This window comes from Anomalospiza imberbis, chromosome 1 (assembly GCF_031753505.1).
Source record: "Anomalospiza imberbis isolate Cuckoo-Finch-1a 21T00152 chromosome 1, ASM3175350v1, whole genome shotgun sequence".
Taxonomy (NCBI): Eukaryota; Metazoa; Chordata; class Aves; order Passeriformes; family Viduidae; genus Anomalospiza; species Anomalospiza imberbis.
In genome coordinates this window covers 90,160,599-90,181,672 of record NC_089681.1, presented here as the reverse complement: position 1 = coordinate 90,181,672, position 21,074 = coordinate 90,160,599, and the positions used below count along the sequence as shown (strand labels likewise).

Below are 21,074 nucleotides of genomic sequence, written 5' to 3'. Positions count from 1 at the left end.
AATATGATCCTCAAAGAAGATTAACAAGTCTTTAATAACACTTGTGTTATGAAATGTCATTATAATCAAGCAGTAAATCAATAGTACAGTAGCACATGCTGCAGATCACAATGACTGTGTTTTGCAGAACAAAAGAGAGGGCAAACTCCTCATCTTCTATGACAGTGATACATGTTATATATACCTACACCTTTCAAACAGTGACATTTTTGTGCCTCTAGTCACCCATAAGGCCATCTGTCTACATGGGAAGGGGTAGCAATTTTTTGCTTTGAATTACACAACCTTCCAAGCAGGTTAAATGCAGGACTCATTGCAGCTAAAGGCTGCCTACACCAGTGCACTCTTGCTTCCCATTCCAGCTCCCCATGCCTCCTCCCCATGCAGCAGCAGGATCAGACCTGGCTCAAGGCTGCCTGGACTGCTCAGAGGGCAGATGAGTCACAGATGCTCCCCCAGCTCAGAGCTGCAAGGGGCCAGGTGTACCCAAGCCAAAGAGCTGGAGTGAGGATGCCCGGAGCGAGGATGCCCGGCCAGGGGAGGGGGGTGAGGGCAGAAAATACAGGAGCAGAGATTTAGCCTAAACTGGAGCTGTCAGAGCTACATCCTGGTGAGTGAGATAATACATGCATTTCCCCTGCCTGGCCCAGACTGAATTAGCACATCTGGGGCCCACATTTACTGCTGCTTTGGAGCACCTCTGCCATTAACACTAAAAACACATCCTGGAGGACATCAGGGCTTGAGATGAAGGAGGTGAGAGGGGAAATAAGACACCTTGCCTCCCCCTTCACCTTGTTCCTCCCTCCTCCCACATGGCTTTGAAGCACTTTGCAACTTGAATGCTGTCAGTCTATGTATGGAAGAAATGTATTTATAGAAACCCCATTGCTGTGGCTCAATTCTTTTATGGGACCAGATGTTGGAGGACATGAAGTTGATAAAATAAAGAACAGACCAAGGAAAAAAGGTCAAAATTATCTGCTGCTAGCAGTGAGAATTACTGCTTCTCCAAACTCCATGGAGCAGTGCCAGTTTACCTCAGTGAGAAGTGGGGTTGGCAAGCAGGTACAGATATGAATAATTATGCTGAGTAAGCTGTTCAACCAAGAAGACCTCTGCCCTTCACAGGAGAGATTTTTCTAGAAAGGGTTAATGCCTTCTCTTTTGAAATACCACATGGCAGCTGCAGATGACATCAGATTTTCTGCCATACTGTTTTATATTAGCATATATGAAGCATCCAGGGAAGACTAAGCACTGCTTGAGACTGTAATCAGAGCAATGGTCAACATTATCACAATAAATTACATCATTTAGAGATTTCTTGTTCTTATGGTTGCATTTAAAAACAGGGATATCTTCAAAATATCAGGGTATATGCAGATGGAGCAAAACCACCAAGGGTTCAGACACCTTTCTGGTAATCAACCCACAAGAAACACACTGATCTTAGGTACACCTGTGAAACCACCTGCTTTCAACTAAAGCCAGCAGCTCAGGAAGATGCCAGGGTATGTACCCAAAGGATCCATACAGCTATATTTTGGCACTATGCAGCAAAGCTGAGGAGAAGTAGGTTAATTAAAATTAGTGTGTCATTTCCATTTCCTCTGCATGTCTACAAGACTGTTTATTCTCACCATCTGAAAGAGATTCTCACCATCTGAAAGAGATATTAATTGCTGCTCTTGGTTTGTGAGAATAAACACTACAAGAGATCAAGTTCCCTAGTGAAGGCTTCTCAGTTTTGCTTTTAAACCCCAATGTAACAGCTTGAATGGGCTGCTTTTATCTGCACAGCAATTGGCCTAGGATGCAAGCCTAGGGTGAAGTCCATTACCAGTTGTCCACCAAAATTTTGTTGACAAAGACTACATCAGTATTTGCTGCCCATTTCTATCAGTCACAGCTCAGTGTAGTAAGAAGATTTTGTCCATAGATTAGCTTTAGGCTATTTGCTTCAAATAATCCCCTTTCTTCACCGCTTGTACCAGCACAGTGGTAGTTGAAGTGATCAGGAGCAGGTAGGATCCCAAAACAAGATCTTGCACACAACCAGGAGAGACAGTATGGAGAGAATGCAAATGTTAGATCATCAGTATTTCAACATTGAAGCAGCATCAGCGCTGACATGGGGCCTAACAGACTGTGCAGCTGCACAGCTCATGGTGCATCTTGGGAATTGCTTACCGCCTGCCAGGATAACACCTTGTAGTAAAAGAGGGCACACAGTTTGGTGGCGATTTCTACCCCCATGCCAGAGATCACTGGGTGTTGCAGCCAGTGCCAGCGCAAAGCTAGCATAGTACCCATGACTGGTTTGATGTCACCATCACTTCCATTGTGTCTGTAGGTGTGTTTTTTAAGTCCTAGGTGCTTAGACTTGTAGAGCCTGACAGTATCTGTGATGTGAATGTTTCCCCTTTGCCAACATCGCTTCTTTCCAGGCCTTCAAAGCAACTACAGCAAAAAACAATAAAGTGTTTCAGCTGGATGGGCAATGTCAGTCCCTCAACTCTGGGAACATGAGGGACAAAAATACAAAACAAGGTGCAAGCTTCCTACTGTCAGACCCCACCTTACAATGATGCTGAAGTTCATTGGAGTCTGGATAGAAATGATAGGACTGGGGTATGGAATAATACACCCACAGATTTCACTGATCCTGGCAGAGGGCTGATCTGCAGCCCTGCGATGCACTACTGAAAAAAAATACAATAGGAAAAATTAGTATCCATGGCAAAGTGAGATGCTGTAGTGAAATACAATTCTTATAAGTTTTAACCAGCCCAAGGAAGTACTATGTGTGTGCTAATGAACCATCCAGCCGACAGCAGCAGAGAGGCTATATACATCAGGCCAAAAAAGTTACACTATTCACAGACCATTGTATTTCACAGAGATTTAACAAGGAACACCCATATTATGGAACATGTAGCAGCAGGTGATGAAGGAGACTAGATAGTCCTTCAGCAGCAGAATGAAGGTTAGACAAAAGAAACTGGACTATTCTACTCATGCAGGAAAGTAAGGAAGTGCCAGCAAGTATACATCTTCGACAGGTCTTTCAGCTTCTGGAAGAGTTTTGGCAGGGCTGTAGATCAGGCTTATATTATTTTCAAAAATGAAACATCACTACCAAATAGTTGGCAGAAGTGCATGAAAAACAAGGAAAATATATTTTTAAAATTCCATTGACATTTGCTTATGGGTGTAAAAATTCAAGAGATGCTTGTGCAGTACCTGTTAGCCATTTGAGTTACATGTGGTGTGGATGAAATGGATTTCAACTAAGCATAAAGAAGAGGAATTACTGTGGTATACTTGCAGCCAAAATTTCTATAAAAGTGACAGAGACTATACATAATGAATTTCTAAGAAGAGACAGTGTGAGAATACTTCTCAGTTAACAGTATTTCTTTTGTCTCTCAACCAGTTATTCACCTGAACACTTTAGTTCTCAAGAGACCTAGAGTGATGCAAAAACCCTACCTCTCTTGCAGCATCTGTTTACAAAAGCTGTACCTGCTGCAGAGGCATCACAACAAAACAAATTTGGCTTCAGTGCTAATTTGCTCACAGTAAGTGTCACTTGAGACAAAAGCTAGCTAGACCTGGAGTAATAGATGGCAATCTCCATAAATGTATCCAAACAAAACACTTCAGCAAAACTGAAAGGCTGTGAAAACTGATGAGAAAACACAGAAGTTAGGGTATCATCTTTTGGGCATTTCTGTGTGAGTCAAGGTATATTCAGGATCTTTTCTCTTCCCATTCTTTGGGGTACCTAGACTACATTTATTTTATGCACAGCCCAAATGTTAGACTGCTGCTTTACAAGTTACACTATTTTCTTGCATGTATTGCCTTTCTACTACTGCAAAAATACTAGGCTAACTTGATCGGGTGAGGAAACAGTACTTTGTACCCACCTCTGACCCACAAGAAATGAACAAGATTTTTGCCCCTGACTTAGAGACAGTGGGAAGACACTCTAACTGAGAAATAAAGATGTACATTATATTTAGGCACATGTACCTCTGTTACACCAGCAGCGTAAATTGCTGCAAGTCTCCTGGGTCTATTTCTAATAAACACCAGAACTATCAATTGCAAACAATGACAATTTAAAAACCCTAATAAATCCTTAGGTTTTTGAGTAAAAGAGAGCACATCAGTGATTTGCTAATTAATGCATGGACCCCCTTGTGAAATGCTAGGGTGTTTCCAGAAACTCATTATGCTAGGGTGTTTCCAGAAACTTCAATTTTCCCCAAAACGTTTTGGCTATATGACACGTTGAGAATGTGTAACATATTTATCCCTACACCTTACAACAGTGCAACTGCCATTATTGGCAGCACAGTAATCGGATACTAAATCCTATCCATTTTGAAATGTCACTCTAATACCAGCACGACAGCTCCAATGCACAGCCTCCCCTGGAGATACTCTAGCCCTTGTACAAACAGGTATTTCAAAAACCCACTTCTGAAAATTCCACTTCACTTCAAGGCAAACTGGTCTTCATTTATTATTATCTTTGGAGTATTACAGATAGTGATACTTTTCTCTCTCTTTTTTTTTAACCATGACATTTTTGTCCCCTAGAAATGATCATGCTCAGAGTTATCCCAGTCTGCAGAGAGGGTGGTCATGTGGAAGCCAAAGGAGACAGGATATTTCCAGAGTCCCTTTCCCTAAAATTTCTGATTGATGAGCACAGTTACTTACAGGACTGCAAGGCATGCTGCAACAAAACATATTTTCCCCCTTGACCAGTGAAACACCTGGGCTTGTCCCCAGGTGTCTGTAGACACCCATCGGAGCAATATTGTATGCATGGCAAAACTCCAACAAAGAGCACCAGGAACAAGGTTAAATATCAGTCAGGGAGGTGCAACACCAAATAAAAGGTGAGATCCAGTGGGAGGAGAAAGATTACAGCAGTGCAGGATCCTGGGGTGCTCCTGTTACACACACATCCTGAGAGCTCGTCTGTGCTTTTGGTTTTAATTAGCATTTGTTAACATATGGAGATATTTACCCAGAAGGAAGGTCGGTGGAGCAGTTAGCAGAAACAGCCTCTCTCCCTTTCCCCCATCCCCTTCCCACTGGGGCACGGGGGCCAGTGCTCCAGCTGGTATAAATCTGTGGTACTCTGCTGATTTACACCAGCTGAGCATCTGGCATCAAGACATTTCCGATTGTTTATAAAAAGAAGAGCAATGTGGTGTGCTACTTATAAATCTTTCTCCTGAGCCAAGGTTGTGGTCCTCACCTGTGTCCTGCTGGGCCATGTTGCCCCATCCCATCCCATCGACACAGTCAGGCCTGCTCCTGGCCACTGTCACCTGGAGAAAACAGGTACAGGATCCTACCTCACATCAAACTGGTACAAAATGGAGGTGGGAGAGAAGAGGTGAAAAATCCCTGCTCCTTCCCCCAGCCACACAGGGAAGATTAGTTAGCCAGTGTTTATAAATTGCCCTGAAGGGGTCAAGTGCAGGAGTGATTGGTGTCAGCTTCTCAGCACTACGTTGAACAGTCGACCAAGGGTTACTTTTAATTTCTCTCAATAACTGAACAAATGGGACCAGGTGTCCAGCCTCCAGCTTGCAAGGGCAAGGCTTGGCCCTCTGCTGCCATCCTCTATGGTGCAGGAGGCATCACCTGGTTCTAGACAGGTCCTGGCAAGAGACAGCCCAGCCCCAGTAGAGAACACCCACTTCCAGCTTAGCCCCACTGTACCCCACCTCACCCTGTGCTTGCTCACCTTTCTGGCCTCTTACTTAATGCAGGGGGATGTCTTTTCCCCGGAGCCTGGTGGGACTGGTGTGCACAGGGGAAGGAACACTTGGGCTTGCTCTCCCTGGTCCTCACCACCTCCCATGGCTCAGGCCATGTTCCCACCATAGCCATTTCAGTTCCATTCCTGCCTGCAGGTCTTGTCAGCAATTTCCCCAGGGACAAGTGGCAGGAAGGTGGGCCATCCCCTTTGCTTTCTTGTAGACCACATTTGTGCCTTTGCACTAATGTTATTCCCAATCTTTACCTTGTTTTATTGAAGAAAAAGTTATTCCCTTTATAGCAGCTAAGAAATGTTCTTCAAAATTGTCCTGCACTCATATCTCCAGTCTAATTGAGCTTCTAAACTGATTTGAATTCCTTTTCCTGTCTGTCCTTTATAAGGAAAATCTGAAATTTATACTATGCATATTTCATTTATATTTAAAACTGCATTCGTTTCAAATATAGTTTTGGTGGGAAGGAAATTAAAATAAAATTTGATACCATAGAAATATTTTTGCATTGTGGAAATATTTTGCTGATCTGTCTGCACTCTTGTGACAAAAATTACTAAGCCAGGATAACCTAGTATCATGCATGTGGCAGCAACCGCTGTCTCTGGAGACAAAAGAAGAGGAATCATCTTAGGTGAGAGCAATGAAAGAACAACAATTTACTTGGCCACAGCAGAAATGGTCAGTCTGGATGGTGCCACAGCCAACCATGGGGCCAGGAGATAGCCTCTGTCACAGTGGGTGGCAGATCTTGCCATGGGTAAATCTGGGAAATAACAAGAACCCAACCTGCAGCCACCCCATTTTCTCCAAGGCCACCAGAGCAACTTTGTGCAGCTCTTCTGTGGACAGAAAGCCGAAGTATTACCTTCCCTCTGGATCCCACAATACTGGGGCAGCTACACTGCCAAAGGTGCCATCACAATGCTCACCATATCAATTTATCAGTCTTTCTTCCTCAGAGAGGCAGCAAGGTATTTGGCTTTAAAGCACATAACAGTGCAGCCTCAGCCCTGTGTCTCCTGATGTCCTTGGGAGTTTTGCTGCTGGCTTTAACAACCAGGCAGTCAGGGGGGGTCATTTTGTGGCGCTTAAGCAGCCCCTCTGGAATCACAGCCCTAGACTGCAATTAGTGCTGATTTATTCTGGGTGACTACAGTTCAACACAGACCAGTACTGGTCTGGCTGCCACAACTCATCCTTGAGATTTGCCAGTAAAGGCAGCAATTCTTTTGATCTTCCTAATAGAGAAAATTGGAGAGCATACAATCAGCCTCTCTTTCTTCCCCACTGCCATTTGGATATGACTGCAAGTAGTCTGAGGGGAAGTTCTGCTTGGAGCAGTCTGCTCCTACAGTCCTGCTGGCCACAAAAAGTCAGAGGATTTAAATGCTCCCAACTCCACCCCTGTACATGTCAGACATGTAGGGAAAAAGATTTTGAAATAAGAGCGAGGGTATTGCCTGGGGCAGAAAGGATGGAGCAATAGAGGAACTTGTAGTATCATTTGACTGTAAAGCAAATTGTTTTACATAGCGCAGCTCGATCTAGCAGGAATCAAGGCATGACTGAAATTATTGTCTATGATCAAGCACACAGCAAGGTGAGCAAAGAAAAAATCTGTCTTTCCAGTTCCTTTCACTTGGAGCTGCTTGTTGGCTGCTCCGCTGATGCAAATCAGAGGGGGCCATGGCTGGGCTGTACTACACCAGCTCTGGGCAAACACAGCAGCAAGTACTCAACAGGATACAAAGAACATTGTCTTCAGGAAAGGAGGGGTATCCATGACACATATCCTGTACAAAAAGGTTCCACTGAGATCCTGGTCATTTATTCAGGCTCTCCATTGTCCTTTGAGGTGTTTTCTGTGTGCCCCTAAGCACTCATTCAATCTGCAGACAAGATGTGACCACATGACCACAGTCACTGTAATGACAACTCTTCTAGTCTGAGAGTGAGGATCACAAGGCCCTTCTGAAGAGGGACAGGTGGAAAGAAAAGCCACCATCCCAAGCAGGGGGTAAGGCAGTGAGGCTTGAACAGAAGCACAGCCACAGGAGCGGGTTGTGAGCAAACTCACAGCAAATCGGTCCTGTCCTCCCGCCCCCCAATATGGTCATGATTATTAAAAAGCAGGGGAATACCAGCCATGACATCTGTACAAACACGCCACAGGAAACCAAATTGCAAAGACATCAGCAATCAAGACCAGACTCTTGGTTTGTTTGTTCAGATATCAATATCCACTAAAGACAGCCCCAATCACAGCTGTAATTGGCACAGCAGCGAAGGCTCCCAGGGCAGTAGAAAAGGTGAATAGGCCAAGGTGGGCAAAGAGCAAACCTGGTCCCTCTGGGATTCTCTACTGTTTCAAGAACAACTTGTGAACTGTTGTGGAACAGGGCATAACTAAATTAGTCTGGGGAAGAGAAGTGTCACACAAACATGTGCTGATCAGTGTCATTCACTGGCATTTTCACCTGACATTCATCCTGAAGTTCAAGCCAGGAAACTGCCAGAGAAACCATTCAGCTACAAGGTCTTCACTCTCTCCTCCTGAAAACATCAAATAACCAAAAATTTACTTGCAACCAGAACTGTGCCAGCTGTTCCTTGTGAGTTGTGCAAAGTATAAGGCACGCTTTTCCCACCAACAATGATAAAAGGTTGTTTTCTTTGTCCATTTGCCTCAATGTTTAAACATTTATCCTATAGGGGATTTCTTCTTTGGAGGTTAAAATAATGAAAGAGACCAGAATTTTTTGAAGAGTTCACCTAACGTGGCTCAAATGCTCTGTTCTTGAATCTTGGATGCCAGTTAAACATCATACCTACTATAAAGCACCCAGTTATAATGCAAGCATTAGCATTTAGCACACATTTACTCAGAAAAAACAAGCCCATGCAAACTACAAATATCTTAACTTCAAAAAATCCAGGAATCCTCTTTTAAAAACCTCCAGGAGGAGACTTCCTTTAATGCTCTGAGTGCTTTAAAGTAATTCACAAATTAACAAGCAGATAGTATGAATAAACTGAATAGCTTAAGAGGTGCATGTGGCTCACCCTCATGGGAGCAGGGGAGGAAGAACCTTGACTTACTGCATTAGAAGACTATGCAAAAAAAAACCCAAACACCAAGGCTGCAGCACACTTTCCTTCAGGGGTCTTCCACTTTACCAGACGACCTAAAAATAAGGAGAAAATTCTGTTTTTTCTTTTTTCAGCCACACAGAAGAAAATCCATCTCTTCTGTATACTGTATGTCTCTATAATGCATCAAGCATTAGCACATACAGGCATTAAATACATTATAAGATTAATAATAAAAATATGCATTTTCTGCTAGAATGCATTCTTTTGCATCAAGACCTTAAGTAAGTGAATCACTTCAGCAAATATTTAAAAACGTCCTGGAGACAATGGAACTTGGGTGCTTTGCCTTGCTGGGCCCTCAAGATGTAAATATGTGCTTTTATTTTATTAGCTCCCAAAATCAAGAAAATAGTGAGCAAATGCAGAATTCACCAGATTTCACCAGATTCCACTACACTAGAAACAGGGACACTCATTGAAACCAGCAACAGTTTAAAACAGAGAAGAAAAACTAGGTTTTTTACACAGCAGGTAATGAATTTCTGGAATATGTCCCTGCCTTGTCTTCTTTCCTGCCTCTCACAGGATAGAAGCAATGCTGCTTATCTGTTAATCTTTCCCAAACCTCAGCTATCATCATTCCCCAAAGTAAGGAAACTTGCACAACCAAGGAAGGAAATCTACCTTCTGCAGAGAGAAATGTGGAAAGCTGAGTCACTTCAAGAACTAAATAAAAATAGTGAAAAATAGATACAATAATATTTCCCTCCTGTTTTGGATGCAGGGGAAGGAACCTAAAAATAACAACAACAACAAACCCTAAAACCAGTTTGCTCTAGTTATGATAATCCAGGCATAACATTTATATGAGAACATAAAATACAGCACACAGCTGTAAGTAAAACAATATGTGTGTTCCTGAATAATGGGAAAATAACTTGCCAATAAGGATATATTTTGAGCAAATGAAAGATGACCTGGAATTGACTCTAGAGTAACAACTTGATTACTTATAAAAATAGAAGGTAGGGGAAGAGAAAAAAGTAGAGGAAGCAGTGGTTGGGAAGAGCTTATGTAGTATTTGATGTATTTACTTTGAAAAGTTTCCTTTTGATGAATAATAAAAACAATGCTGTAACCGCCATCTTCATGCCAAAAAATAAGATTGGCTAGGGATTTTACAGCTAATGTGGCTCTACTCACCCAGATTCTTCATGTCAGAAGGCCACATTTAAGCTCAGATGGTGAAACAAAAGAGATTGAATAAGGAATGACTCTGGAGGTGAAGGGAGAGAAGAGCATGTGGCACAGCTCCTTGAGAGAGAGCTTACTGGCTCTCCAGCCTGCAAATTGTTTCTATGCTGGTGTGCACAGCAACATACTAGTGTGCCTTGGAAGAGAGCCAACACGCTTCCCAGCTAATGCATTTTTTGCCTTCAATATCCAAGGTGAACTTAGTGTTCATAAAAGCAGAAGATTGCCAGGCTTGTTGGCTGAAGCAATCCACCATCACCCATGAGGCATTTACCCTCCAGGCTCTAGGTCCTGGCAGAGCTGCCAGATATGTGGAAAGGGAAGAGGGGGGACAATACAACCCCATACCAGATTATTATGGGAAAGCTTGGTCTGTACACTTGCAAAACATGTGGGAAGAGTGTTGTGATGCAGGGCCCTGGAAAAAGCCATAGGTGAATAGTAGCACATTCCTCTGTGTCTACCCAAGTGATTAATTGCAAGACTCCCCCTACCTTGTTTGAGTTCCTCAGCCCTCATCCCTAAGAGACTTAAAGGCTAAGAATGTCTCTGTGACTCCCTGGATTCTTGTCTTTCTGCTGGTGCCAAATGCAATGGTAATTTCTGGAATAGAACTGGTATAAAGCAAGAGAAAGAAGTAGAATCAATTGACTAAATTTACACTAGTTTTGAGCCTCTTACAGTTAAAAAAACCCCTTTTTGTTGGCTTCTTTCAAGCTGTACTTGCACATTGTGATTTCACTCCTGTGAAATAAAGACCATTCTTATCCTTGTCCCTCTTCTCCTTTCCCATATATGTGACATTTTCCATTTGCTGGCTCTTTCCACTTCTGGGTCTTTGCCCATCTCTCACTCTCTCTCTCGCTCTCTATCCTTCTGGGACATTTCCTAAAATTTAAATATCGGCCTAAAAGTCTTCCTCTTTAGTTGCTGAAGAACACAGTATTGAGGTCATGTGTAATGTATTTCTGCCCAGCGCAAAATCTGAGGGACTTTCTTGAAAAATACCACTCACAATAGCTTTCATTGCAATGAGGGAGAAAACTTCAGGCCTTGTTCTCATTTCCAAGCTAGTCTAAGCTTACATAAAAAGCTCCCTGTGATGCACAAATAAATATTTACTGTATGAATTTGAGCAACGTTTCCTGCTTAGCAAAAACAAAGTTAGTGTTTGAGCTGGGCTTTCTGTCCAGTAGGTTTCTGATATACAGTGTTTGTTATGGCATCCTGACAGGTTTCTTCTTCACTTTCTCAGCAGCACCTGTTCACAGGAAACAGGAGTACCCAGATTTATATACTTAGCAGCATTTTGTTGCTTTACATGAGTAATTCAAACAAGGGTCAAGCAGTGAGAAGCAAAGGATGGAAGAGCAAGTATAGAGGCAACACAATGAAGTGAATCCGATTAATTTTTCCTTTCGAAATACTAGAGGGAGGATTGCTTTCTTTGCAGAACATGCGTTTGTTAACAGAGATGTTGCCATCATTACTGGGATGACTAAAATGTGGAGTGCAACTACTTCATCTTTTATACAGCTCTGTGTCTGCAGAGGGGAAAGCTTTTAGAAAGCAATAAGGCAGCAGAAAGCCATAGTTATTAATCTGAGGTATTTTATCTCTTTTCTCCAGCTACATCTATTAGCTGTGCATGTGAGTCTTTAAACAAAAGCCTTTCTTGTGTCCTCTTCTTATGCACCCCTCCTTTGTTCTTTTATTGGTTTAAGCTGTAACTTACGGGGTCAAGAAAATCATTCCCATTTTTACTACAAGTCTCTATAAATAATTAGTCATACATATGTGAGGAGTAAGAACGAGAAGTAATTATTTGCCAAGGTCTGTCTTTCCTCACAAAGAAAAAGCAGCCATCAATTGTGTAGTTTTTTAAAATAGATTGGGTATCATCATGTGCACTGAGGAGAGAAAGGCCTCATCATAAAGAAAACAAATGGGAAGGAACCTGTTGGCACCTTGGCTTCGGAAAAGCCATATTTCAGGGGGTTTTTCACCAGTAATTACTGTGGTGTGGGGAAAGGGCTCCATGTTCCACTTTTTCTCAAATCACCAAATCTCAAATCCACTTTTTCTCAAATCAAAGATCCCTTATCATTCCCCTTGACGTTAGGCTTTTTTGTTGTGTTATAGGAGGATATAGGATTTCCTTATAATTCATTCCAGAGGTCTACTGGCATTCCCCTTGAAAGATGGTAGTTGATGACAAAAAAAACAAACCCTGAAAGATAAATACAACTCACATTAAAACACAGATTTTTCTTTCCAGTCCCTGCATACACAGAGAAGAGCTTGGTACCAGTAGCATTCACACAACAACTGTCCCTGGGAGCAGCATGCATCAGTCTCCTCAGTGGAGCCCCCTCTCTTTGGTGCTATCTTCTTCCCTTTTCCCACCTACAAGGCTGAAAAGGAACTGCCCAGTTTCATGCACAACTCCAGTCTTCAGGATGTCAGGAAGCACTCTTCCTTTCCTTAGTCAGAACCTATTTAAGCCATATATTCTAGCGTGGTTTGCCATTTAGGCTGTGAGCTTTTCTCTTTATTCTGCCCATTGGCCACCTTGCGGGGACGAAGACCAATGGGAACTGCAAAGTTATGTCAGAGTAGATCTTTTTCTTTTCAAATATAAGTTTCTCCTATCAGTTGCCATTTTCTATGCTTCCATGGAATACACAGGTCAGAGAGTTTCCGTACAGAAACACCCGGCATGTCTCTCCAGCATTGCACCATTGCCTTTTTATTTTTGATTTCTCTTTTTGTTAAATTTTACATCATTTTACAACACATACACTGTGGCAAGCTTTCAACTAGTAAGGAAGAAGCTTTTACAACTGCGTTTCTGAAAAGGCTTCAATTTATTCCTCATAAAGATCCTTGGGATAAAAAGCAGATTAACATTCAGAACTAAGTTAAATGAAAAACTGAGGTTGCTCAGAGAGAGATATTAAAGGCTGATTGGCACAAAAGGGTACTTTCTGGCAAACTTCTTGAAGCACTAAAAGAAAAGGGTCAAAAGTCATCTGCTTAAGTAATGATCTCCAAGGCAAAAATATTGGCTGGCCCATCCCATAACTACAATGGACTATTATATGCATGTTCTATAGGCTGAATGCATCAATTATACTCATCATGTGGCTTCTTGAACATGCTTAACTTGCTATTTCCTTTTATTCAATGTGATAGCACATAAATTAATACAAAGGCATACATGAGAGTATTTTATACCTTTTCTCATCTCTTTTAAATTTTGAGAATCAGCGGTTTCACTATGAATAATTTAGAGGGAAAAACTTTCAGAACTGGGGAGGCTTGTAGGACATGTCTGTGTCTGTGAACTAAATTCTGTCCACTAGCCACACTTATGCAGGATGGGAAACAGCTTTGCCGATCAATAGAGCATCATAATTCGCCTTGTAACAGGAAATGAGGACTCTGCAATAATGTAGTTTTAATTTTAATGCAATTTAAAAGAAAAAACCACCCAGTACCAGATGCTCATCAGAAGACCATTAAATGTTATTACTCTATGCTATTTCCCTTAGGAACTCTCATAGTTAAAAATCAACAATAAGAAGCAGCCTATATCCTTTTACAGTGAATCTCTTCAGCTGCAGTTCAGCTGAGAGCTCTGAAAGGTCACAAGATTCATCACAAGTTTGATATTTCTCAAAAGGTAAGATGAGATGAGGGTAATGGCTATGTTTTTAGAGACCTTCTCACCACAAAGCCACTCATGTTCTCCTTCCTTCAGCCTGATGAGAAATGTCTCAAACACAGCTTTGTGTCCTCTCTGCTTTTTTCACTGTCCTTTCCTAGATGCATGTGCTGTTTCATTTCTCACCAAGGACCAAGTAGTGGCCCATCCACATACGGGTGTCTTCCTGCAGGAAAGCAACAGTATGCATGGATGGATGGATGGATGGATGGATGGATGGATGGATGGATGGATCTCCAAGCAGGGCTCCTGCACCAGCAACCCTACTTGGTTGACACCACTCTCCTCCTTCCCTATTAGATGACAACAGGAGCATTCCCTTCCATCATACACCACTGTGCTCTCCTGGCATGGAGTCAGTGCTGGAAAACTGGTTGTGTCAATGCTCCAAGATTTAATACAGCAATATACTCCTAGAGTTTCATTCACTGGCAGTTCAAAAGTTTTCTGGGAGAAGGAACCAAAGAGATCATTTTGCCTGAAAAGCTGTTGCCAACTAAAATAACGGGAAAAATTGGTGCTGGTTTCTCAGAGAGTTAAGTCAATGGTTTACCAAGAGTTAGGAACTTGAGAAATAAGGAAGAGAGGCCAGGACACAAAGCAGCCAAATCCTCAGAAATTTCAGGTGACTTTTCCTGCTCTACTGCAGCTGTTTAGGACTCATCACTCAACTGCAGCAATCCTAGGGACTAACAGTGTTACATGAAAAAAGGCATAGGTACCTCTCCATGTCACAAAATCTATTCTGTAACAGAGGGATGTAAGGATGGATACAATAAAGTTTGTGTGGAATTCAAAACATAGTTATCTCCCAAAAAAAGCCTTATACTGACATAAAATTATCAGTGTATTTTTTAGCTCCACATATAGCTAAAAAAAAAACCAAAATGTGGAAGACCAACACCTCAACTCTGAGTTTAGAGACATCCTTAATTCACAAATACAGATCTTCTCAAGATTCTGTAAGGTTTGGAGGACTTAGAAGCAATCATGAAAACAAAAACAAAACAAAACAAAAAACCCAAAAACAAACAAAAACAAAACCCCACAAAAACCCCACCAAACAAAAACAAAACCAAAACCTCACAATTTCTTTTCTTCAGCCTTTAAATAAACATGAAACTCATGGACCCAACAGTCAGCAGTAACTTTCTTCCCATAATTCCTGAGAAATGGAAGGATAGTATACTGCAGGAAAAGGGAATGTTGAAACGTCTTGATATTCAAAAAAAAAAAAAAAAAGGAGCCAGGATTACAAAGACTCTCTTCTTAGGAACTGGCAGCAACACAGTGCACCCAGCTCACAAACTGGACAGACAGAATTGGTTTGCAGTGCTGAAGAATCATCTGGCACTGCTTTCTATGAGGAGGCTGATATCCTAGTAGTACCAGCTTCGTTTTCACAGCAGATATCTTTAAGTAGTCAGGTAAGTAACCCCACTGCTGCAGTGAGAATGCTGAGAATCTTCTAGGAAATTAGGCCAAATAGCTACAGCACCTCTGCACTAAGGAGTAATTGAACACTTTGATATGATAATTGATTATAGTGCATTGATTAAAGATGACAAGAAAGCATACACTCTCCAGATGACTTTCAAATTACAAGGCCACAAACTTCAAAGCTTATTTGGACTCACGCAACAGAATAGATTTTGTTATTTACAATGTAAAAAAAATGTACCCTCTTAAATGAGGCAAGAATTTTAAATCAGTAAATGGTGAAATGGCACAACCTGAAATAAGGAAGTAATCAATGCTACCAAATGGCTTCAATCTGTCCTGAGAACTCTAATCATATCCAGATGATAGCATGGGACTGATTGGGTGTCTCTGGCAGCAATTCTTATCAAGGCCTGATTATAACAACGACAATAGGAAAAAGAAAAATTGGTTGTTAGAGGGCGGTTAAGAAGACCTGAAGAAATGTGCAAACAGTTGCTTAGTTTGCTGTAAATCTATGTGGTATGGTGGATGCAAGTAAAGGCAGCAACTACTGTTGGTCATTTCCAGCCACGATGAGATGCTTTTCATAAATTCAGCTAAACACACACTGGAAGAGAGTTTTACTTCATGGTAAAAGCAAACAAATTTGCAACCACTTGCAATTTCTACAAACTAGCAAATCATCAGCAAAGCATCTTGACTTGCTTTCTGGATTTAAAAGCTTTTTCAAGCTCTCCTTAATTGCACTTTACTTTAATTGCCATGATTCTACCTCTAAAGCTGTAAGGGAATCATGCAGTTGTTGCTATTGATTTATATTATTTTTCCAGACAGGAATCGGGACAGTGTTTTCCTTGCCATAATAAAAAATTTTACAAAGATATGACCCTGTACAGAGAGCTTTATCTAAATCTGCATGACCAGAGGCAACAGGTGGCTACAAGACAGCAATGACAGCAGAAAAATGTTACAGAGCTCAAAGGAAAGCAGTGGGCTCAGTACAAAATTAAGGCTTCAGTCCTATCACTGAAGCAGCACTACATTTCTGGTCTGAAACCTGATACTAGAGCATGCAGTTCACATCCAAAATTTGGAGACTACCCAGCATCCTCTGAAATTTCTTTAAGGTTAATCAAATTTCCCTAGGCAGACCCTGCTTTGCTCAGTAGTTTCACACTGTGTCTGAATAAGCAATCCCTGCAACACAGCTTTGGTGCAACCAGGTGAAAACAGGTGTCTAGAGAGAAGCTGGGATTCATTTGTATTGGAAAATCAAAACAAAGCTCAAGATACAAAAAGTCATTTGATTCAAGTACAACTGAGAACCTGGAGTTATGCCAGTGCCAAAACTGCTCTTTTATTTTTTAACGAAAAGTAACTTTAGGGATGAGCACAGAGACCAGTCATAAACCACAGAACCCTGCTTAGCAAAAGTGCAAAACACCTAGTAAGAAGAATTGTGGGTGCATATAACTGGACCTAACTCACCAAGCTGTCCTGGGGGTAGGGGGGGGAGTGCAAGCATTGCTCTTTCCTCGGGGGAGAAAGTACAGATATTTTGCAACATGTTTACGCCAACTGTGTGATCCTCAATTTCTTTGCTACGTGGTGTGGGTGTGCTGCTTCTAAACTAGGTGATAGGTTAAAGGTTTGATTAGGGACAAGAGGTGAGACAAGAAGACAAAGAGAAAAGTGTTTAGGAAAGGAAAGTCCCACTCATCCCACTGATAACAAACACTAACTTGTCTAATGGGAGTGTACTACTGCTGGTCTATCATGTCCCCAGATGGTTACATCTTTGTTTCAGAGGTTTGACCTGTGGAGTGCCATTCCTCAGACAAGGACACAGTGACCGCCACAATGTCTGATGAATCAGAGGTGTTTGGCTGTGAGGGGAAGCTTGTTCAACATTAAAGGAAAAGCTGAAGCTCATAATCAAAAAAGACAAAACAATTTTTAAATGCTTCCCACCACACATGTATGAGAAAAACACCAGGACTTTATTTAAATTCACATTTCTGGCTTGATGGCTACAATTGCTGGAACTTACCTTGTGTGAATGTTATTGAAGAGAAAGAGACAGTCAGTGTTGTCACTGCATCAGTATGGGGGGCAGCCCTGGCAGCTGAAATACCAGGCAATGGAACAGCCATGGGATAACAGAAACTAAACACATCAGGTGCTATTCTCCACAGGCCTCAGCTATCCACTGGTGTGCAGCAATATGAGGGTGAATCCATACTGGAACAACTTGCCCTCTTCAACCACAAAAGGAACACCATTTGCAATGAAAACCTACTTCTAACTAATCCTTTCTCCCTTCATTTCTGTTTCAATCATACCGTGTGCAAACCAGACTGAAATACTAAGTCGGGAAAGATCTGCACATCAACAAAATACCTGTGAGGCAGCCAGACTGCCCATCAGTCACCGCCATTCCCAAGTCTCAGGGAAAGCATTGGTCTCTTCCCTGACATGGGTACAAGGATTTCCATGGCATGATTATTGGCAGTTTTCAGGCTTATTGTAGCAATTAAAGGCATGAATCACGGAAAGGTTCCTTCTTTGCTCACCAAGACCATAAAAGGCACATTGTAAGGAGAGAATCTGTCCCAGGTGCCTTGGAACAGATTTCTAATCGAGGTTAGTTACAAACATACCCGAGTTCCTCCTGTGGCATCACCCAGGCTCATACCCCTCTTTGCCTTCTCATATTAACTGACTGCTAGATTCCCACTTCAGACAATGCTGCTGTGTATCCTCCTCCCTAGGAGTCCTATCAGGACTGCAAAGGAATCTGCTTGCCTCTCTGACCCCTGCTTTTACAACCCCATCCCGCTGTGGGAGGACCTATGAAGGAATAAACGTATGACCTGCCCACCCCACGCCCAGGGCCTGGCGAGCCAGTTTTGTCGCTGGGAGGAGAGGCAGAACTGCCTCCTCCTGTCCTGTGCCTCCCTGTGCCGAAAACCCATTATGGTTATGAGGCTGTAAGTCTGCACTGCTTTGCAAGATGAAGGGGAATTAATGCAGCTGGATTTGGAAGGACAAAGAAAACCAGTGTTGTACTATGATCGATGGTCATTGATCTGTTGCTAATTAGTAAAAAAAAAAAAAAAAAAAAAACCAAAAAAACCTTTTAGAATATTGAAATTACATATAATTACTTGATTATTCATTCTAGCTGGTTTCTTGATGTATTTGGCTCCAACCACTAGCAAATATTTTTTACTAAGCACAATGAAAGGTAAGCAACTGAACAAAATTGCCACCTCCTTCTATCTTTGTTCAGCTTAGCACTGCACTTTGCATGAGGAGATGCTTTGCATGAGCTTTGCATGAGCTTTGGGATTTAGATCCCTAATGTCATCTCGTCTAATGTAAACATATAAAACCCTCTAATCTTTTCTTTAATAAAGCTTCTTACAGACATCTCAGAACTCATTGTGTCTTGCGAAAATGAGTCAGTTTCCTGTGTGAAACAAAATTTTAACAGGTAGCAGTGCCCTGTTTTCTATTCTCTGAAAGTTTCTGTATGAATGAGTCCTTAAATCCCTTCTTAACCTGGCCTCTGGTGTCCTTTCTTAGCGCTCTTTCTTAACCATTTCCTTTGTACCAGCCCCAACCTTTACAATTCTCCATTGAAATGGACAGTCTTTGGAAATTATATACGTCAGGACAGCGTGCCCAGTGGTATTCACAACCCTTTCAGAAGGCCGATGATTATTGTCACATGTAGCCACTGTCTCAGACAGGTATCAGGACCTGAATTATCTCAGTGTTCCCATTTATCTTCCCCAGCTCTCTTAGCTCCCCACTGCCCCACTCAAAGCCTCAGAACTTCAAGATGAAAGAATGAGACAGGAAAAGGGGTGAAACCAGCAACAAGGGTGCTCCAGTAACTGGACCTAACCCCATTTTCCACACTCCAGTCAGGTAAAAGAGGCTTTGCAAGTTCTGCACCATGTGTCTGCTCCAATTCTTGAGGGTCTGTAGGTTTTGAAGCCCCTGCAGGAACAGAATCTCTTATGATGGCCATCAACTGATTAGCTAGATTTCACTGAATATTCTGAGTAGGAAGGGACTCACAAGGATCACTGAGTCCAGCTCCTGAATGAGTGGTTCATAGAGAGGTGACAATGGTCACAGCACCACAGTTGTAACAATCAACTGAATTAGACAAGGAAAATAGACTAAATTTCTCACAGGGTATAGAGTGGTTGGAAGGGGATGTTCTGCAAAGTTGTAAACTCTGGGAAAAAAGTGAAAGACAAAACTGAAAACAAACCTCAAAAATCTTTCCTTTGAGCCGGAGTTGAACCAGCGACCTAAGGATTACTTTTCAGAGGCAGCCTACAGTCCTCCGCTCTACCAGCTGAGCTATCAAAGGAAGGTAAAGGATTGCCAAGAATGAGTCAAGACTACATCAACAATAGCCTTAGGCTCTCATGGGCCTCCATATGTATTGCTTTTCACAGCAGCAAAACAGTATCCAAAAAAAGTCACAAAGCTCACTCTCCTGCAAAACTGGATTTTGGTTACAAAACTGCCAGTTTCCTTTGCCAAATAGTTCACAGCTCTTGTAAGACTGTTGGTGGTGGTAGCATTAAGGTTGGAGATCTTCTCATGACCCATATAAAATCTGTCTACGGCCTGACAAAGAAATTTACCCACTCTTTGGTGACCTTGCCACATTTCCTAAGTTGAACCAGAAAGAGAGGGAGACCTCCCCTCCACACAATTCTCCCCAACAGTTCTCCAGCCAAATCCAATAACAAAATAGCAAATGAAACAGTTAACACCTCCCCAGCAGCTTCTATAGTGAATGTAGAGGAACAGAAAAGAAGGACAGAAAGGAATAACTACTGTGGTTTCAATTCAAATCCCACCAACTCCTTCAGTGCATCTAAGACCCCTCGAACACAGATGAGGTTGCAATGTCTGGCATTGCAACCAGTGGCCTCCCCAGCCCCTGGGCCTGGAAGGCTGAACCCTTTGTGAATCATCTGAGCGCTGCAGCTGTGGCAATTGAAAGCAAACTACACTCTTTTTGAATTATAGTGATTCACCAGCATTTGTCTGTCTGAGCAGCAGGGTGGGGCACAAAGCTGTGAGCAGACACCCTGTTTGCCGAAACCATGCCATCCTACTTGTGATGGGAATGTGTGCAGCAGCGTTACCTCAGTGCCCTACAGCATATCCATCCTTAACCCATGCTTACCTCCACCTCTTCCTTGTGACTCAACCCCAAACACCGGGCTGTTGCAGAAAGTATGTAGCCAGCAGGCTGGGGGAAGTGATTATTCCTACATAATCAGTGTTTATGAGCTTGAATTGGGAACGCTGTTGCCCACCTTGGCTCCTCGGTATAAGGCAAGCATGGACATCATGGAGCAAGTCCAGTGGAGGGGCACCAAGATGGTGAGGGGGCTGGAGCACAGGGTGGAGGAGGGAAGGCAGAGAGAGCTGGCCCCATTCAGCCTGCAGAAGAGATGGATGAAGGGGGATCATCCTGCAGTCTGCAACTCCCAAATGGGAGAGTATGGGGAAGGCAGGGTCAGGCTCTGCTTGGAGGTGCACAGGGAGAGGTTATAGGCAAAAGATGCCACCAGAGAAATCTTGCTGAGATACAAAGGGAGAAAAATACCATGAAAATAAAAAATTTCACCATTGCAAAGTCTGTGCAGAGGATGGAATTTCCAAAGCTTGACTTACACAGCCTTGAGTAATGTGCCCTAATTTTAGTC

At 42.3% G+C, this 21,074-nt stretch overlaps 1 non-coding gene across 1 annotated transcript; it reads right to left on the bottom strand.

Moving 5' to 3' along the window:
* Nucleotides 1–19,627: 19,627 nt before the first annotated feature.
* Nucleotides 19,628–19,717, bottom strand: TRNAY-GUA (transfer RNA tyrosine (anticodon GUA)). Its single transcript is given in 2 exon segments — nt 19,628–19,663; nt 19,681–19,717. It is a non-coding gene; the product is annotated as a tRNA-Tyr (tRNA).
* Nucleotides 19,718–21,074: the final 1,357 nt, after the last annotated feature.